Source organism: Haliotis rubra, unplaced genomic scaffold, assembly GCF_003918875.1.
Source record: "Haliotis rubra isolate DU_JTF1 unplaced genomic scaffold, ASM391887v1 Scf608, whole genome shotgun sequence".
NCBI classification, from domain to species: domain Eukaryota; kingdom Metazoa; phylum Mollusca; class Gastropoda; order Lepetellida; family Haliotidae; genus Haliotis; species Haliotis rubra.
The window spans coordinates 598,683-618,794 of record NW_025767311.1 but is presented as its reverse complement, the minus strand read 5'-3'; the positions used below and the strand labels follow the sequence as shown (position 1 = coordinate 618,794).

The 20,112-nt window shown below is 46.1% G+C and overlaps 1 protein-coding gene across 1 annotated transcript in view; it reads right to left on the bottom strand.

The window, feature by feature from the left end:
- The window catches only part of LOC124255751, a 68,965-nt gene extending 49,108 nt beyond the window's left edge, over window positions 1–19,857 (bottom strand). The window contains exon 1 of the mRNA XM_046689662.1: window positions 19,833–19,857. The gene's annotated coding sequence lies outside the window, so the exon portion shown is untranslated. The remainder of the gene's footprint in view (window positions 1–19,832) is intronic.
- Between the last annotated feature and the right edge of the window lie 255 nt (window positions 19,858–20,112).

The window sequence follows — 20,112 nt, the reverse complement described above, 5'->3', positions numbered from 1 at the left end:
GCCAGTAGAAAGGTCGTTGTACAGTTCTAATATGTCCAGGATGATTGGGTGACTTGAAGTCACGTTTAGAAGTGCTTGAAGGCAGGATAATGAATCTGTAAATACGATGAAGTTTTTGGACTGATTTTGCTGTCGGGGTGTAGATATTCCGCTTAGTATAAATGCACATTTAGTTTCCCCATGTATTGGTCAGTATATTTTACAATACAGGAAATGTCTTTGAGTGATTACTCCATATTTGAGAATATTTGGTCTTGCATTTTTGCCAATTGTGACTTGAAGATGCTGTGTGCTGCTTCGTATTTTGCTTACAGCACAGCAGAACCTCACCCCTGCATAAACAAGAACTAATTAACACGCATGTACTGTAGATCATAGTACATAATTTACAACATCCAAGACATCTAGTACAAAGTGTAATTAATATTGTCCAACAACCAGTTTTTATATATCACCCCACTAAAATAATGTTTTCATATTTTGATAAATAATTGTTTCATGATGAATATTCATATGGCTGAAGGTTTTCACATTTTTGTTTTGAATATCCGACAGTAGTAACCGAAATAATTGTAACCATGCCATCAAGGTTATTTTATATTATTTCGAGCTGTTGATTGATTTGTCACTCTATGACTTCTTGTGTGTATAAAAACGTCACCATAAATGGCAAAGTTCATATATTTATATTTCTTTTGAATAATGTTACAAGAACTGCTATTTATTTAATATATCATTATCAGTATATTTACAGCATAGCAAAGAAACAATTTGACACATGCAGATCCCTGTCATCTATCCAAAGTAAAATTTATAATGCTTTTTCTTTCACATTTGCATTCTGAGTCATTATGTCACCTGAACTTGCATACAGTTATCCACAGACTTGGAAGAGAGTCAAATTATATGTCAAGCCTACCAACTAGTTTACACATGCATTTTACGTTGCATAAAGCCAATTGTCTCCATTGATTATATCTATTATATAGTTCCTAACAAATATAAATATTGACGTGTAAAAAATAGTTTTAATTTTGAAATAGTTACTGAAAATGTTGCTACAGCATAGCAAATGTATTTAGAAAATAAATAACAAATTTAACAAACAAAAATATTCTAATTTGGAAATCACATACTATAATTGAAAATGGAAATGACAGAGTAAATGTGGCCAAATATTAACAGACCATCAACTCGATAAAGTTGGTAACACATGGCTCTTTTGTGAATAGCAGTATATTAATTATAATAGTTTTATTAATTCAAGAAATAAAGTTTACTCAAATACATTTTACGTTAACCATGTCATTGATTCCCGAAATATATTTTCTGACAAGCAACTTGGTACCAAGTTGGTACCAGAACTGGTTCTGCTTGTCACCGGAAATCTAGTAGCGGAAGTAGCGCCTCGCGAGACTTACGGGCCCTATAGATAGAACTAAAGACGAGGAGCCCTCATCGTTGCCGGCAACTATATTTTCACTTATATCTATAACATGTATTGTGTTACTTCAGAAACTGGAAAAATATTCATCCCATTCGATCCTTTCAGAAATGCATTGGGCGTTAGGGCCGGAAATGGGTGTTTGGGCCGGTAATGGGTGTTTTGGCTGGTGATGTGTGTCTGGGTCGGTATTGGGTGTTTGGGCCGGTGGTGGGTGTTTGGGCCGGTAATGGGTGTTTGGGCCGGTATTGGGTGTTTGGGCTGGTGATGTGTGTTTGAGCCGGTAATGGGTGTTTGGGCCGATGCTGGGTGTTTTGACTTGTAATGGTAGTAGTCTAACACGTCACTCTGGTGACATTTTCAAGATGGCGGCGCCCATGTGAGCCCTTTTTCAAGATTGCGGCAGTTCCTGTCCAAGATGGCTTCACGTCCGGTTCCGGTGTGTGCGCGCATCCCGATGACGTCACCTCCGGGCCAAGGGCCCTGTTCAAGATGGCGACCCATCCGGTGGGATCTCGCGGGATTTCGTGGGAGATCTCGTGGCATTTCGCGGGATCTCGCGAGCGTAGACACCATGCAAAGTGGCGGACGGACGAGCGGCAGACGGGAAGGAGAGGTAGGGAAGGAGAGAGGGGGAAGGAGAGGGAGGGAGGGAGGGAGGGAGGGAGGGGGGAGGGAGGGAGAGTGGTGAGAGGACGATGGCGTGGTTAGAGTGGTTAGAGTTAGTGTGGTTCAAGCATTGGATGTAGCATTCTTTCGAGCGAGGTGGGTGGCCCTGAAAAGGGCCGTTGGTATGGCATGTTTAACACTGGCATAGCAGATTAAGGCCTCGGAAGATAAATTTCCCTGGGCAGACATCATCATGTAGATGGTGAGCTCCCTTTCTGATCCCTTCCCCACAGTAGATACAGACGTAAAAGGGAGCTCCAGGGACTACATCGAAGCGATTGGAGGGAAAGGCTTTGAAGCAGGTTTGGCATATAATCAACCGCCAATTTGACGACCATGTTGGCAGGCTTACAGATATTGTCGTTGGTGGTGGCGGTGGTGGGGCTGTCGTTTCTGCTCCCGTTGGTGGTGGTGGGGCTACCGTTGTTGGTGGTGGGGCTGCCGTTTCTTGTGCTGCTGCTTCTGCTCCTGTTGTTGGGATCAGTGGTGGTGGGGCTGCTGTTGTACCCTCTTCCATGTTGATACCGGTCTTCACTTGTAAGCTTGGGCTACAGTGTAGACATTGCTTTCTACCGCAATTTTTTCGGTAAGGTGTTGGACCGATGGCTTCAGCTTTTCTTGTGTCCATGTTGCATAGGGATACTGTCACTTACAAATGCTGGAGTTTATATGCGGCTGGTCACGCTGTTGTGCTTGAAATGGAAGGGGTTCTTTTCCTTGCTGCCAGCAAAAGCATCATTGTCCACCAATCCCAACACCACTCGGTTGGGCAGCTGACCTCCAATCAGTTGATCTTTTTTGGAAATCGCGTCCTCCTCCTGAAATGTTGTGTGCTGTGACTTGAACTCAGGTCAAAGGATATTTGGCCGTGACTCCTGGTGACATGTGCTTCACGTGTTGTTCCCGTATGGAAGGATCAATGTTGACTTGGCGAACGTAAAACTCGGCTTTGGTCAGTTCAAATCGACACTCGGCATCTCCAGCACTCATCAAAAAGAAATCACTCGGACTGTGAATCAGTTCTAGTTCCATGGGGACTCCATCCACCAGGTACCGGTCTTGAAGAAACAGGTCACAGTGGAGACGTCCTGTGAGTTCCACGTCTCGGGTAGGCAGAATGATCCGTCGTCGTGCGACAAGTCCTGTGTTGGCATTCTGGGCGACAGCATTAAAGTCATCCATTTTTCCAGCTTCATCTGTGTACCATCCTTGGCACTGGAGATGGGTCCCTTTTGCTCCCTTCCCATAACTCAGACACGTTTCCAAATAGGCTCGGTAGGGATAGGTTCCCATGTAAGGAGTAATTTCCAGTTGATTGTGGCCCACTTAGACACGCACTTTACGAAAGAAGGAATGCATCATGTTGTTCACTGTGGACACAATGAGTGCCCCATCGCCATCATGAACTGCATTCGTTCCATCTGTATTATTCATTTTGAGGCAGATGCGGAGGTAACATTGCCTCAAATCGATGTAGGCATTCACAGGGTTAGCAATGTTAAATTGGAGGGGACCCGAGACCGAAGGGGGTGCAAGAGGGCTGTATCGAATCCACTGACCTTCTTGGACCAAGGTCACCACAGGGGGCACAGAAAAGAGATCAAGTTGTGCTACATTCGCAGGCATCCCGGTGCGTCATCTTGACAGCTGATCTGGACAACAAGTCTGCACAACAGGTCTTGACCGTATGGTGTCTGGTGTTGAACTGAACCCCTTTTCCATCTGGGCGGTCCTTTATGCTGATTGATCAGCAACGTGATGCCTTCTCGTTCAAAACAATGCTTGATGTTACTTGGTGAATCCCACGTCCTGTTTCCGTTTTCTTTTGCCCGCTGGTGATCCTGGTGGGTGCTGTCGCAAGGTGGCGAGTAAGGCTTGTTTCCCATGATGTTTCAAATTGTCCCCCCACACTTCAGTGACCAGAAGTGATATCTTGCACTAATCCCGGTAGCATCTTGACGCCTGTTTTGAGAGCTGATTTTCCCACTGTCTTGAGGATGGAGAGAGCTGAACGTTCCTACCATGTTGATTCTCAGTACGTACCCAGACGACGGGGACGGAAATGAAGTGTCACGATGGTCTTCCCACTCTGGAATGGCACCAGACGTCCTACGTCATCCGTTAAATAGATTTGAATGGCATCCGTGGTTCCCTGATGCAATCCCATGTAGCATAGGTGCTGAGGGGTTTTGATCACGACGCTGTCTTCCATCATCTGGCGGGACACAGGGACATACATCAGTAAGGGAGCCATGGTATCCCCGACGATTTGATCTTCCACCGCATCCGAGTACACATACAAGGTATCAAAACCAGCCAGATGATGAGCTTCCTGTTCACCCACGACGAGAGGACAGTCAAACACACCCACCTGGCCAGGGTGAGCAGAGACCTGGCTTATTTCTTGTGCTTCGTCCACCATGGGGAGCTGTATGAATCCCAGCATATGTACTAAAGGAGCAGGCAACACCAAGCGAGTGGTGTAGGCAGACCTGATGCTATCGTGGTCAGGTTGGGTTGCTGTTCTGCAGGAGGAACCCGTGATGGCTCTGCACATGTCTTTCGGGGTGGGAGCATAAAAGTTGACATGTGCATTGCCACGCATTTCAAGTCGGAGGTCTTCTTTGGGGTAGTTCACGGTGACGGTGAATGATCTCTGGCATCCGATTGGTAAACATCAGCTGTATGCTTTTCCAACAGCCGTGACAGGTGTGTTGAAGCAGGACGAGTTGTCGACTGGAATACACTCCTTCTGGAATAATGACCTTTTCGCTGACTGCTCTGATTATGCCTGGGTTCTCTTCTGTCACAGTCACATTGCGTGCTGCTGAACTGTAAATCCTGGTCATGCGTTCCAAGTTCACATCAAGGACAAACCAGTTGAAGGGGAACGACACATTTTACCATGTCATTGGAAAATGAAGTTCACTGACGCCGACTTCCCACTCCCGGCGATTCACTTGAATGGGAAAGGGTAGTTTGACTTCGTAATGATTCACTCTGTTGTTGGGATGAACATCCATGGAAGCATCGCTGGGTAAGGTCACATAAAAGTCCCGCTTGGAAAACAGAGACACCCACATCTTTCTCTCTTAGGGAACCAGACTGGATACAGAGGGGGTTGGGGATGCAGCAGAGGAAGGAGGCAACGACGACAGCACCAACGTGGGTTGTGGGAGCAAGTACCCCAAGCAACTGGCCAACAAGGCTGTCCACAACTGTTTCTCACCGTGGTCCAATGCCAACTGAACCATGCTCATGATGACCACGCCATATATCAGAAACACTTGGGAGAAAAACACCACTTCACTTCGTGGCAAGCCCATGCCAAAGCAACAACAACGTGAGGTACCAGGGGATGATGGTTTCCCCTCCTTGGACTTAAGCTTTGAGATCGGTTCACTCTGCATGATGGGGGATGCCGAACTGACGGTGGGAGACTGGAGGCCACGCTATTTAAAGACCAGATGAGCAGCAGGGATCCATGAATCAAAGCTGGCAGGGTATCCTGACCATCTCACCAACACTTCATCCTTCTTTTGACGACGTCATCGTTTCAGAACCTGATCCACTTTGTACACGTCATCCGTTTTCTAAATGGGTTGCAGTTCTTCCGGGTAAAAAGTGCCTTGCAGCATGTCTTCATGATCATCATTCACTCGGTAGAGAGGAGGAACACAGCCTTTCACGACCCGATCCACTGTGAACAGTTCGGTGGTCCAGTTGGGAAGGTACTCTTTGTCAAAAGTGCCTTTGGTCTTGTTCAAACGGACACGGGTCCCGGGTAACAAGAGATGCAGTTGTTGCTTCTTCTTTGTCTTGAGTTGGCGCTGCTTTTGCTTCTTCTTCTGACGTTGTTGGCGTTCCATGTGATCCAACACCCGAATTTCATCATAGGGAGCGTTAGGATGTACATCCACGGGTTGTTGTCCAATCGTACGATGGACGCGATGATTGTAGGAATGCAGCAGTTGGGGTAATGCCTTAAGGAAGTACCGTGTTCCATGTTGGGTGAAATTGTTGATGCGAAGCCATGTTGGCAAAAGAAGGGAGGTTGGTTCGACTGATGACCCACTCGACTGATCCTGAGTTTTTATAGGCAGCAGCAGCAGTGCGAGCTATGACGTCATTTCAAATTGCGTCACAATCGCATTGTTTCTGCACAGCGTCTTGCACCGCTTCTCTGAACAGTTCTAAAAAGTATCTCTTCTAGATACGTTGCAACCACAAAGAGCAGAGTGAACAACATGACTGATCATGACTCGGTCAGAAGCGCCTCTTATATATACAGGGTGATGATGACACCATAGGGTGTGTGACGTCATGGGTTTTTCCCATGGTCACTTGGTCATAGGGAAGTGTTTCAATGCAATCAATGACTGATATTGATTAAGTTCTAATGCTGAACCATAAAAAGTAACATCAGGGGCTGTATTCGCAACATAGAAAGAAAAAGAAATACATTGTAAACGTTACCATGGCATCCACCAGGTCTGAGTCTAACAGGGTACAACATGGTTGAGGGTGACCATGGACTCCACCAGGTCTGGCCCCTGAAGAGAGAGACGACACAACACATTTCATTTGAATTCATATTTTAATGGATGAACAAGGCAATCCAATTGAATGGATGAACAAGGCAATCCCATTGAATGAATGAACAAGGCAAACATTGAATGAATGAACAATGATGCATCAACACTACATTAACAACAGTTCATCAACAGAGGATGTCAGCAACAAAAGTTCATGGGTATTTGTTCACTCTTTTGTACACATAGGGGAGAGTTTCCACGGGAACTCTTTGTGGGTCGTACTGGACTCGCCGTTTGGTGTAGACCGGGCGATACACTTTGGTGGTGTCCTTGGACAGCAACGCATTGCCCTGGCAAAGTCCTCCGCGAATGATTTTGTGCGGGTACTGGACAGTGATGCAACCTTGATCCCTCTGACAGACGAGTCTTTATGTTGTCAAAGATGACATATTGGCTCGCCCTGTGATTCAGAGTAAATCAACGGACTTTGCTAGTGCCCACACTACCGGATGGCGCAGCTTGTAGGTATAGTTCTTGGGTCCTCCCGAGACAAAGGTTTGAATGGTGTTGCCTCCCAGTTCATCGGTATCTCCCAGTGGAGAGTTGTAGCTTAGTGGACAGTGAATGTAGATGATACTGTCCATGTCAAAGTAGAGGACGCGCCGATCCAAGGGTTTCAAGTAGGAATACCGATTGAGACGGGCTTGTGCTGTCACCCAGGCTGCAATGGCCATATTGTGGGTGGGATGCGGGTTGCGAAATTCTGCCTGAGGTTCATAAATGACACACACGAGCTCCTTGTTGGGGAAGTGCACATCCTTTACCTCACAACGTTCATCCTGGAAGAGGGCAAAGAATCTCTCAGGGGAACTGATGTAGTCCATTTTGTCAAACCCGACGCGTTGGCCAAACTGGCCCCAGTGGCTGTTCAGGCAACCTTTAGCCATGGTACGTAGTCCTGTTGCAGTGGAAAATAAAACGATTGGGCAGAGCTATGCAAATTAACTGAATTCCTAATCAACTAAAATTTCGAACTTACCTTTTGGCCTAAAACAAGGAACTAAACGTGATAACTATAATAAATGAGAAAACTATGGGACGATTAACAAAGAACTAAACGTGATTCTCTTAAGTGAATCTAAATGAACTTTGAGATGAAACGAACTGCTAAATACCGCTAATTGTCTAACCCTTAAACACACTAATGCAAGTTCAACAACCTAACGCCACAATAACCAATTGAATCTGCACATCTAACATCTAAATCATTCATAGTCTAAATGTCTAAATAAATGCCTACACACGACCTGTAACGAATAGCAGAAAGGAGCGAATGGGCCGTGTATCGCTGATCACCGTCTTAAATATGCAAAACCTATTCGTTTTTCCCGTGCACTTCTCCGGGTGTGTTCAGGCGATACGCCTAGTATGCACTGAGTGCGTTTGAGTGAGCAGTTCAAGTGATAAAACCAAAATGCCTTCAGAACATGCCCCCCTCCATGATAGATCCCTGTCTATCATTAAAACTGACTAAATGGGAGAAACAAGGAAAACTATCTATGAGTATGTACATCATTTGCTGTTAGAAGCATCATTTCACCAATTAACTCCATTCAAGAGGGCAGACCTTTGTGACAGGCCTTTTCAAGACTGTAGAGCCAACCTGAACATCAAGAACGCGCACGTGACCGTCCTTTCCAGGATAGGTCTTCAATACTCTGCCTAGAGGCCAAACTCCACGAGGAGTATCCGAAGACACTACAATCACAACGTCATCCACCTGTAGGTCTCGACATGGTGTGAACCATTTCTTCCTGATGTTGAGAGATGGGAGCCACTCTCTCATCCATCGTTTCCACACGTGTCTAATGAGTTCTTGAACTCTTCTCCATCGCTTCTTAGGGCTGAAGGAGGTAGAGTCCAACTCTGGCGCAAATTCCCCACCTACCTGACCATGTAGGAAATGATTGGGCGTGAGTGGAACATCATCCTGTGGATGTGCGCTTTGATACGTCAAAGGTCTAGAGTTCATAAGAGCTTCCACTCCTATGATGGCTGTCATGAGTTCCTCATCACTAACATCCCCCTGAACTCAAAATAGCATACATAGCTATTTTGGCCGACTTCACCAACGACTCAAAGACTCCTCCAAAGTATGGCGCATTTGGGGGATTGAAAATCCAGTTGACACTTTTGTTGGCCAAAGTTGATTTAACTACGCCTGAATCTAGGCCAGCAACGAGCTGTTTCAGCTCTTTTGCAGCCCCAACGAAGTTAGTCCCCGTTGTCTGAGATTATTTCCTTTGGCATACCACGTCTGTGCGCCATACGAAACAAGGCATTCAGAAACGAATCCGTGTCTAACCCAAAAGCCATTTCTAAATGTACTGCTCGTGTTGACAGACATGTGAAAAGGCAGAGATAACGTTTTTGTCGACTCTTACCTCGACCTTGTACCATGTAAAACGGACCTGCATAATCCACACCTGTTGTCACAAATGCTTTCATTGAACATCGTACCCTAACCTTAGGGAGATCTGCCATTATCTGATGTGCTGGTTTGGCTTTTTGCCTTTTACACCATGAACACTGTCTTTCCCACTGACGTATTTCCTCTCTAGCTGAAATGATCCAGAATCTAGTGGACAAGGCCGACAACGTACTATTTGTACCCATGTGACTCACCTGCTCATGATAATATTTGACAACCAGTTTGGTGACCCAGGAATGTCTTTGGAGTATAATAGGATGTCTGGCCTCAAAAGACAATACATCCGCAAACCTCAGTCTGCCTCCTGCTCTCATTAGCCCATTGTCATCAACAAAAGGCTGTAGGCCGACCAACTTACTGTTTGCTGACAACTCTGATTTTCTCATCAGTGAAGAGTAATCATCAGGAAATTCTTCCCTTTGATTTCTTACAAGTATTGCTGTTTCTGAGTCCTCAATGTCCTCCGCATCCAGTTCACCCTTGTTTCTAAGTGAACATGGAGCTCTAGCATTGTTAAGAAACCTATAGACCCAAGCATACACTCTGCAGAGTCTCTTCCACATAGAATATCTATTTGGTTCTAACCTATCAGTGTTTGAGTCAGATTTAGTAAACATGACTACGTTTACTTGAGAAGGCCTTTTTAGTTCAAGATTCTCACAGTTGTCAAAGGCAACTGTCTGTTTTGGCCACTCATCTTCATCACGAGTCAGAAATGTAGGACCATGAAGCCATTTGTCAGTGGAAAGGGTTTCAACATCTGCACCTCTACTAAGAATGTCTGCAGCATTTTGCTTGGAAGGGACGTATTTCCATTGACTGATGTTTGTATGTTCCTGTATGTATGCAATCCTGTTTGCTACAAATGGTTTAAAACATCTACTTTGCCTTCTAATCCACCAAAGGACGTTCTTACTGTCAGACCACAATGTCACACACTGCAGAGGCAACTCCAATGCCCCTGCCACTGCCAGAATCAGTCCAACCCCAAGAACAGCAGCGAGAAGCCCCAACCGTGGCACACCAACTGCCCAGGGGCCACACGACACCCCGAAGCCACCAGATGACTAGCCCCTTGACAATACCCTTGAGCCGCAACCGAGAAAACCACAGCTCCAAACGCCACCCCCGAAGCATCCACAAATGTGTGCAACCTCACTCCCGAAGTATCCAAGGTGATCCCAAGTCCCCCTGGAACTCCAAGCGAGCACAAACCCCCAACCTATTGGCACCAAGTCCACGCCCTCTGTTCCAGATCTGGACCAATAGCGTCATCCCAGTCAACACCCGACAGCCACATCTCCCGCAGGACAACCCCAGCCCCCATGGCGAATGGACCCAGGAACCCCAGAGGACCAAACAACCCAGCAGTCTCCCTCAAGAAGTTCCCCCCAGTCATCCCGACATCCTGCCCAGACGACATGAACGAGAACCCAAACCCATCCGAGTCAGCACTCCACAGCAAGCCCAATGCCCCCACAGACGGCAATTCACTCATTTGAATGTTTATCTCCTTTAGTCTGTCTACTTCTGGTATTTGTTGGAGAACTGGTATGGAATTAGAGACCCACTTACGAGCATGCATTCCTGCACTACTCAAAAGCTGTTGCAGCTGTTTGTAGAGCTCTATAGCTTTGCTGTCTGTCTCTACAGAATCAATGTTGTCATCCATGTAGGTTGACTTTTCTATTGTAGCTGCAGCTAATGGAAGTTCTTTCCCAAGTGATTTCGCATGTTCCTGAGTGATATACTGAGCTAAAAATGGAGTCCAAATACAACCTTTGAGAACTCAAACACATCTGGCTTTTTGTTTTGATCCATCGATCTCCAAAGAAACCTTAGATATGTACGGTCCTCCTGAGCAAGTTGAATTTGGAGGTACATTTCAGCAACATCACAAATGATTGCAACAGGGTGTTTCCGAAACCGCAGCAAGATCTCAAACAGATCATTCTGTAGTTTAGGGCCTTGATGAATAACATCATTCAAGGATATGCCTTTATTCCTTGCCGAAGCATCAAATACTATTCTTACCTTTGTTGTAGTTCTGTCAGGTTTAATTACCGGAAAATGAGGCAAAAACCATTTACTTTGACCTATTTCAGTTTCAGGTACATTTCTGATGTAACCCTTTTGTATGTACTGTTCTATGACGTCATTGTAGGCTTCTGATATGGTTTGATCTTTTGATAACTTCTTTTCTATATTGACAAGACGACTGTATGCCATGTCATAATTGTTTTGCAGACTATCACGACCCTCCTTCCATGGAATGCCAACCTGATATCTGTCTTCTTTGTACACAAGAGATTGTTTTACAGCCTTAACTGCAACATCCTCATCAAGACTTCTAACTGTTGTTGAACCCGAAATGCTTTCAGATGCCCAAAACGAATGAATCAAAGAGTCAAGATTTGTATCTGCATCTACCTCCGTATTCTGGATGAAAAATGAACCTGCAACATGTGTTGCGTGCCTGTCTAAACCTGGTATCTGACCCACCTAAAGGTGTCAAGCTAGCTACTGGCTCTCTTGGAAGCCCACAGATTTCTTCGAGAGAAGAATGCAGCTCTAAATAGTCCATACCTATTAGGATGTCAACTATGGGCCGAGAACTTACCTCTGGGAATTGAATATTCCTCAAATGTGGCCATTGCTGTACATGTTTACGCCAATCAATAACTTCCATTCTACCTGTTACTTTGGTAGTTGTCAAAGCTGTAATGGTCATGTCTACTGAACCATCCATACTCTCTAGGCCAACATCAATTAGCATACTGTCAAATGTCTCCTGTTTATTATTCAGGACATTGACCGACACTTGTTGTGTATTACCTTGCACACCAAGTTCATATGCTACATCCTCGTTGATGTAAGTATGCGTACTAGCATCATCGAGCAATGCATTCACGGTCCTTCTGTGATTACCATTCTTAAGAACGACAGGAATTGTCCTAAGAGCAAGATAATGTGCTTCCTGTTTAGAAGTTGACAAGGTGGTTGTCTCTGATCTACTTTCATGAGACTTTGTGGTTGTATCATTAACCTCCGCAATACCACTGTCAGCCCTATCGTTCCTGGCCACTTTGCTGTTGTCATGAAGTAACCTGTTATGATTAGCCTTAGAGCCATCAAGCCCACATTTCACAATTCTACTGCATGATTTACCCAGATGACCGATGTCAAGGCAGCGAAAGCATAAACCTAACTGTTTTGCCATATCCCACCTTTCTGGTAGACCAAGAGATTTGAACTGTGCACAACCCCACGTGTCATGATCTGTTCCATGACAAACATGACATTGCCTTGTCTTAGCTCGGTTATGTGTGCTTGCGAATGTTCCTTTCTTGTTGCTATCTCTCCTATCTGTTGTCTTTGATTTGTTAACTATTCCATGTTTTACGTCTGAAGCTATTGTCTGGAACCCTGCCTCTTGTAGTAACAATTCCCTAAGTGTCTCAACTGACTCTTGTCTTTGGTTCTCAAACATCCATCTGTGAAACTGCGTTATCATAGCCTCATTCATCTTTTTAACCAGTAGTGAATACAAACACCCACTCCCCAATTCCTCTATCGTGTCAGATTCCCTCAAACTGACCACAGCTACATCAAGCATGTCAGCAAAAGTGTCCAAATCTTTAGCACTCCCTGGTCGTATTGGCCTGAAATTATATATTTCTTCCAGTTTCAGTGCTATCTGGCGTCGTTTGCCGCCATACTTTCTATCCAACCTTTCTAAGGCCACATCATAGGCTGAGGCACTGTGACCTAACTTAGCTACAAGTTGTGCTGCTTCACCAGAAAGATATTGTTTAAGCTGCAGAAGCTTATACTCATTAGTGGCTGGAGCTTTAGCAACACATGCCATGAAAGCAGCTTTCCAGCCTTTCCAGCCTTCGTATTCTCTAGTGTCACCATGAAATACTGGGATGGATACTACGGTCTTCATCATTAGGTGTCACCTTGGGCAGGAACCACAGTTCCCACTGTGCTTCAGCACAAGCACAACACAGAGGAAATAACAACTTGCCCTGGACGTGGTAAGGAAGAACGGGATGGTAGAGGTCGGTGGGTACAAGACTCGGCACTGGATGAGACCGTGGAGCTCGAACAAGTCTGACACAGGAGGATGATCTTTGATCTTGGGATGCCCCATGGGGTAAGTACCATATTTGCACATGTAAGGGTACAACGAACAAACGTCCACATATTTGATTTCTTCATCTTCTTTGGCTTCGTAGTACAACTTGTGGCGTTGGTGCGTCCGCCATAGAAGGCTTCTCTGGGATCCAACGGTTCAGGCATGTAGGCATGAGGTCCTTGCAGTGTGGTCAGGAACGCTCTCAGATCAGCGTTGTCTTTCTGTTCTTTCCGAAAATCCCATTCCCACAGGGTCACCACTTGGTCGATGTCAGGATGTTGACGTAACACCGCCAGTCGGTACAACATATGATGATATCGTTCCCAAGGTGCTGTACCAAAGCTAGCATGGTGTTCACATCAGCTCGTCTTGTAACAGCGAGTACATCCGTGCCAGAAACAACCCAAGTATTCATACACGGTGCGTGTCTCAGCGTCGTAGCCATCCACCATGTAGTGGCTGCCGTCAGCACAGTCAAAGCCTACTTCTCCGCCATTCCGGGCATGCTGGATGTGGAGGTCGGGGTGTTGGTGCATGACCCAGTTGAGCCAGTGGAGACACTGCAGAGAGTAGCGGCGCTGGGGACGGTAACCTTGAGGAGGTATGATGGTGATGGTGCAGGGTTCCAAAAACAGTTTTCGGAAGGTGTGCATGCAAGCCATGGGTAGAGTCAGTGCTTCATAGAAAGGGTCCACGTCGTTTTGTTGGATGAACATGTTGCGGAATGCAGCACAGACTCGATGCAAAATGTCCACATCACTCTGGCAGTAGTTCAACAATTCCTCATCCAGATCAAAGACAGCTCCTTCAGCCACGCGTGCATCATACCAGGCCAATAAAGCTTTGCTTTTCGGCAGAAAACATACCGTCAGGATCTTAGATAGAAACGGGAGGATAAGGACCCACATAGCCTTGGTGAGCTTCGGTGTTGAAGAAGTGAGGGAAGTAACCTTTCTTGAGTTCCGTCAAGGCAAATGTTTTTGGAAACTGCTTCAGAGCCATCGAGAGGAAATTGAGTGAATGTTTGAAGACGAGACGCCCCACGGTCATATGAAAGATGAGATTCCCACGAAGTAGAATCTCGGATGGTTTCACTAGATGTTGATGGAAGTACTGTAGGAGCAAGTGGCCACGGTAGTTGTGTGCAATGACCAACACGTCGTCATCATCAATGGTAGGGGAAATGTCGTCTTCGCCGTCTTCTTATTCCTCGTCGTCTTGTTCTTGTTCTAGTTCTACAATATCATCGGGTTCTAGTGATGGTTTGGATTGTTTGGTGGCGCGGTCCGATGACTGCTGCTGTGGTGCCTCCACCTCATTTCTTCTTGCTTTGTTTCTTTTCCGCCAGACGCAACAGCCAGTCGCCTGTGTCCTTCAAGGTCGTAGATCCCCGAAACACTTTGATGCGGCTAGGTCCTTCTCCTTCCTTCCGCCAGGGACACTTTTCACACAGTTGATCCGAAGCCTCGGAAATACATTTTCCACATCCCAGATGCACCACGCACAAGTTGAGAACATGAGTCCCTTGATCTTGGGTACATTCAAAATTGTAGAAGATGAACTGACGCTGTTGTCGTTCTTTGTCTTCCTCCTTGTTTTCACCGTCTTCATCTTGTGTGGGTGGTTTGATGACGGTCATGTAACACTGGTGGTTGGGTTCCAAGGGTTCTTTGCAGTTCTTGCAGTGACGATTCGTGCCGCACTGGTGGTTGGCCATGTCCTGGATTTTTCTCATGTTGACTTTGGCCAGGCATCGATGACAAGTGTGGATGGTGGAGCAGATGCTAGGTTGCTTGGCGGAGGCTGTCCATTGGCGTTGAAAGCAGTAAGAGTTTCGGAACCACCCGCCACATTGGAGACAGGAGCGTCCTCCATTGTCCACGTCGCCACAGTGTGCACCAGTGGCATCGAAATTCTCGGGTTTCTCACAAGTTTCACAGTAGTAGGGATAACCTGTAAAAGCTGGCATGGATGTAATGACATCGTAATGCTGATGGTGATGATACAGGTGAAGGATCTTGGTGGGTTGAGACACTTCAATCTTGTACAGGACCCGATTCATGACATCTTGGGAGTAGATTTTGAGTTGGTAGTAAGGCGCCAAACGTTGACTGAACAACTCCCAGTGGCACGCCCAGTACAAGGGCCATCAGGAATCTTGAGTTGACGAAATAAGCCCTTAGCGGCCTTCAATTGCGCTGGTCTTTTTTCCTTAAATAGGTGTTTCCATTCCTTCGTCCATTCCTTGGTCACAGGATCGGGTTTGTGTTCGTGAGTTGATCCTCATTCTTAATTTGTACGATGCATTGTTTCTTTTCCAGGTAGGCGTTTAAGCCGACGATGTGACTTTGCTGGCCGTGTCCCTGGCCTATACATTCAGGATCGTCCAAATGCAGTAAGGATATATGCATGGTCTCATCGATATGCAACTCGAGGTTACTTTGCTGTACTTTTTCTACTTTGGCCAGGATGTGTTTCCCCTGGAGGTCCTCCATGCGCTGTAACGTGATGGGGATGGGTGAATCCAGGGCTGGATGGTTCAGGATCAATCCCACGCGATCACCATCCTGGCCATTCACATTGTTTCTCAGGTCTAACAAGACAGCATCAAACTGCTCTCTGAGAACGACGGGGAGGTTTTCAGGTTGTTGACGCTGCAACCAAGCTGGATTGAACTAGGTTTTAGCTTATAGCGATGAGTGTTGCCCTGGAACTTCTTATGCGTGTAATTTGGGACGTCGGCTCCAACCAGTAGGGCACGGGCGCCTGCTTCGCTTCATTAAGTGGTGATGACATAGTGAGAACTGTCACCCACGCTGCGCTTTGGCTTATATACATAACGTCATGGGTTTTTCCATAGGTTTTTCCCTATTCCCGTCACGCCACACTCAACCCGACGACCCAAAGTGACGTCATTAGGTCTCCATCGTTTTCCATGCACGCTATCGTCCTCTCACCACTCTCCCTCCCTCCCCCTCTCTCCCTTCCCTCCCCCCTCCCCTCCTCTCCTTCCCGTCCGCCGCTCGTCCGTCCGACATCTTGCATGGTGTCTACACTCGCGAGATCCCGCGAGATGCTACGAGATCCCCCACGAGATCCCGCGAGATCTCACCGGATGGGTCACCATCTTGAACAGGTCCCTTGGCCCAGAGGTGACGTCGTCGGGATGTGCGCACACACCGGAACCAGACGTGACGTCATCGCGATGCACACACCGGAACCGGAACCCAAGTTATCTCCCCTTACCGAAAGTGACGCCATGTTGGACCGGAAGTGCTGCCATCTTGAAAAAAGGGCCCATATGGGCGCCGCCATTTTGAAAACGTCGCCAGGGTGACGTGTTAGACTACTAATGGTGTTTGGGCCGGTAGTGGGTGTTTGGGCTGGGTGTTTGGGCGGGTGCTGGGTGTTTGGCTCGGTGCTGGCTGTTTGGGCCGATGCTGGGTGTTTGGGCTGGGTGTTTGGGACGGTAATTGCTGTTTGGACCGGTGCTGGTTGTTCGGACCAGTGCTTGGTGTTTGAACCGGTAATGGGTGTTTGGGCCGGTGCTGGGTGTTTGGACCGGTCCTGGGAGTTTGGGACGGTATTGGGTGCATGGGCCGATAATCTGGGTGTGGGTCAATAGTAGGTAGATGGTGAGATGAGATGCTAGAATAAAAGGTCATTGTGCATCCGATTCGTTCCGAACCAGGTCCTTGAATACCTTCTTGATTTGACACACCCTTTTCACAGTCATATCGATGCCAAAGTAAGCTGTTATTTTGAGCATATTTGATCTGCAAGTCTCCAAAGAATCTTACTCTGTAACGGTACTTACTGTTAATGTATATTATGAGGGAGTAGTAAATAAACGCTCTTCACAAAGCTGCCATGTCCCAGGTGTCTAGGTTGCCAGTTTTAATCATATTATCATCTCGTTCAATTGCTTAACCTGTTGCGTTCGGTGTGTATTTATTAAAAAACGATTCCGCTGAGGTTTGGTCGTCCTGCCTTGGTGTCTCTTGGACAACAACAGGCACCATAACTACACAGTCTCTGGGACCACGACAGTCAATATAGCTTCACAGTATCAGGGACCACAACAATCAATATAGCTACAAAGTCTCTGGGACCACAACAACCAATATAGCAACACAGTCTCTGGGACCATAACAACCAGTATAGCTTCGCAGTCTCTGGGACCACAACAACCAAATTAGCTACACAGTCTCTGGGACCAAGGCAGTCAATATAGCTACACAGTCTCTGGGACCACAGCAACCAATATAGCTTCACAGTCTCTGGGACCACAACAACCAATATAGCTACACAGTCTCTGGGACCACAACAAACCAAGTATATATACACAGTCTCAGGGACCACAACAACCAATATAGCTACACAGTCTCTGGGACCACAACAACCAATATAGCTACACAGCCTATCCAGGGACCACAACAACCAATATAGCTACACAGTCTCAGGGACCACAACAACCAATATAGCTACACAGCTGGGACCACAACAACAGTCTCAGGGACCACAACAACCAATATAGCTACACAGTCTCAGGGACCAAGGAAGTCAAGATAGCTACACTGTCTCTGGGACCACAACAACCAATATAACTTCACAGTATCTGGGACCACAACAACCAATATAGCTACACAGTCTCTGGGACCACAACAACCAATATAGCTACACAGTCTCTGGGACCACAACAACCAATATAGCTTCACAGTCTCTGGGACCACAACAACCAATATAGCTACACAGTCTCAGGGACCACAACAGTCAATATAGCTTCACAGTATCTGGGACCACAACAACCAATATAGCTACACAGTCTCTGGGACCACAACAACCAATATAGTCTCAGGGACCACAACAACAGTCTCTGGGACCACAACAACCATATATAGCAGGGACTCTGGGACAACACAGTCAGGGGACCAAGGAAGTCAAGATAGCTACACTGTCTCAGGGACAACACCAACATCTGGGACCACAACAAATATAGCTACACAGTACACAGTCTCAGGGACCACAACAACCAATATAGCTACACAGTCTCAGGGACCACAACAACCAATATAGCTGCACAGTCTCAGGGACCACAACAACCAATATAGCTACACAGGCTCAGGGACCACAACAACCAATATAGCTTCACAGTCTCAGGGACCACAACAACCAATATAGCTACACAGTCTCAGGGACCAAGGAAGTCAAGATAGCTACACACTGTCTCTGGGACCACAACAACCAATATAGCTACACAGTCGCAGTCTCTGGGACCACAACAACCAATATAGCTACACAGCTTTCTCTCAGGGACCACAACAACCAATATAGCTACACAGTCTCAGGGACCAAGGAAGTCAAGATAGCTTCACACAACCAATCTGGGACCACAACAACCAATATATCTACACAGTCTCTGGGACCAACAACCAATATAACTCAGGGACCACAACAGCTATACAGTCACAGGGACCACAACAACCAATATAGCTTCACAGTCTCAGGGACCAAGTCAGTTAATATAGCTACACAGTATCTGGGGGACCAACAACAATATAGGTACTACACACAGTTTCTGGGATCCACAACAGTCTCAGGGACCAGGCAGTCAATATAACAACAACAATATATATAGGTACACAGTCTCAGGGACCACAACAACGAATATAGCTTCACAGTCTCAGGGACCAAGTCAGTTAATATAGCTACACAGTTTCTGGGACCACAACAACCAATATAGGTACACAGTCTCAGGGACCACAACAACCAATATAGCTACACAGTCTCAGGGACCAAGTCAGTTAATATAGCTACACAGTTTCTGGGACCACAACAACTGCGAGCACAGCAGTCAATATATCTGGGACCACAACAATCAATATAGCTAGGCAGACTTTCTGTTATGAGAAATGTCAATACAGCACCAATCAATACTGCCACTGGTCACAACAATATAACTGCATTACTGCATGGAACTGCACTATGTCTATAGGTCCTGGCCTGTCAATATTAGAGACACAGCAGCTGGGATTTAAAGACTGTTAATGGTGACCGTATCTCCTCTATTTCAGTGTACACATGAGCTGCTTTTGAACACCCTGCTGGGAACTAGAAGATATTTTTAGATGTTATATTGCGTTGTGATAAAGAAGAACAACGCCACTGCAGGTTAAGAGTGTGTGGCGAGGTGAAATATTTCCGGGTAGCATAGTGATATAACATGCTTCATACACGGGCTGAGCAGGGGGAAAATAGTCTGAATGAATCACCGACAGACTTTTTACGAATATCATTTTGGAGAAATATGTGCATGTCACAGATTATTAAATCGTATGTCCCAACATATATGTGGATCTAGAGAGTTGGTATCGAGGTTTCTTTTAGAATGGAACTTTACATTCTTATCAGCTTTACAAAGGAAAAGCGCACAGTGCTGAAGCAAATTAGTGATTTACTGAAGAACTGGACCCTGATATAGTCTCTGGACCCATGATATCACTAAAATGCTTCACCAACAATATCTAAGCAATAGAGCGATTTAGATGTTACCGGTTTTGGATCCTCCAGCCTGACTAGCGGACACGCCTCAATGCACCCCATCCCTTCACGTTTTCCTCCCCACTCCATACATTTTAACTCGGCCAAGTCATGTTTTGTATGTGCACACCCTCTCTTTGAAAACCCTCTACGCATAGGGCTGTTGATATTTAGCAGGTCTTAGTGTAATCCACAAATGTCTTGCGAACGAGGGTGTAGGCGAGGGCATCTCCTATCACCTTACCTATTTATCCCTGTAACTGAGAACCTTGAAAATAAGGATATACTGGTT